This window comes from Salmo trutta, chromosome 22 (genome assembly GCF_901001165.1).
Source record: "Salmo trutta chromosome 22, fSalTru1.1, whole genome shotgun sequence".
Taxonomy (NCBI): domain Eukaryota; kingdom Metazoa; phylum Chordata; class Actinopteri; order Salmoniformes; family Salmonidae; genus Salmo; species Salmo trutta.
In genome coordinates, this window is record NC_042978.1 from 46,882,837 (window position 1) to 46,884,612 (window position 1,776).

Here is a 1,776-nt window from a genome sequence, read left to right on the forward strand (position 1 = left end):
GAAATGATACTGCTCTCTGGTACTCTGTGCATATATATACACACCAACCCACGCTACAACAACGGCCAAAGACCGGAATTCATCGTTATGACACTGCCTGGGCATGAATAGGCTACTCTGGAATTTCCAACTTGGAAACTTTCTCCCTCTCTCTCCCTCCCTCTTTTAGATATCTGGACTCTATCCTATTGTGTCGGTCAGACAGATAAGGGTTTCTCTGAACAGGGGCCAGAGCCCAAAGCCCGGGCTGCAACAGGAAACAAAGAATGAGGAAGAAGGAAGCTCATTATCAACAGCCTCTGCCCTGGGCAGAGACTCACAGATACTGAGCTGGTGTTGAAATGTTTATTTCACTCCTTTGAAATGTCTGGCTATCACCACATCAAGCATTTGTTGTCATGAATAGTGGGGTGCATAATCTATGAATTAGTCACAATATTGTAAGCTAACAGTTGACAAATGTACTATGTCAAGTCGACCTCTATTTCAAGTGCATTTCATTGAGTTGGGTTTTGTTATAACAGTGTGTAGAATTTGACTAACCCACTACTGTGTTTCTGTATTTTTATTAAAGGATATGCACAGTTTGAGAGGATACAGGGAGACAGACAGGTTGTCATGCGGATACAGGGAGACAGACAGGTTGTCATGAGTATACAGGGAGACAGACAAGGTGTCATGAGGATACATGGAGACAGACAGGTTGTCATGAGGATACAGTGAGACAGACAGGTTGTCATGAGGATACAGGTTGACAGACAGATTGTCATGAGGATAGAGGGAGACAGACAGGTTGTCATGAGGATAGAGGGAGACAGACAGATTGTCATGAGGATACAGGGAGACAGATAAGTTGTCATGAGGATACAGGGAGACAGACAGGTTGTCATGAGGATACAGGGAGACAGACAGGTTGTCATGAGGATACAGGGAGACAGACAGGTTGTCATGAGGATACAGGTTGACAGACAGATTGTCATGAGGATACAGGGAGACAGACAAGTTGTCATGAGGATACAGGGAGACAGACGGGTTGTCATGAGGATACAGGGAGACAGACAGGTTGTCATGAGGATACTGGAGGCAGACAGGTTGTCTGTCTGTGTGACTGGAAACAACACTATAGACGCCTGTTGGCTGCCTGCAATGACTACCATGGCTCACATCCTTCCTGACTGGACTCACTTACACTCTGAACATCTACCACAGCAGACCTCTTTTGTTGACCCCTAGAAAGTCCCCCATTCCTGAGGCCCAATCATAAATACTGTCGGTGAGGAAACAGAGATTTCAACATGGCGTCTGATAGAGGCTTGATAATCCCTAATGAATTCTAATTAGGATGACTCAGTTATGAGCAATGACAGATGGAGAAATAATCACTTTCCAACAGGTTATCATATTTGGAGTATAACCACTTAATAACTTTGAATGAAATCATATACAGTATTGCTTGGTACCTTTCAGTGACATTTTTAGTAGTCATAACGGTTATTGTAAAGGTTGGCATATACTGTAAATGCAGAGGAAAAGGGCAGGATGTTGATATCTTCAAAGCTATTTAATTGATATTCCCTGTAGATGTTTTACCAGAAAATGGAGATGTGGAGGCATGGACTTTACCATACCAAAAAAACAACGTTAGGCTGCAAATATGGTTGTTATTATGAAAGAAGAAAGCCTTGAGGGTTAGCTCTCAGGCTAGAATGAAAAGCGGCTGGTGAAAGCCAGAATGAGGGTTAGCTCTCAGGCTAGTATGAAAGGTGGCTGGTGAAA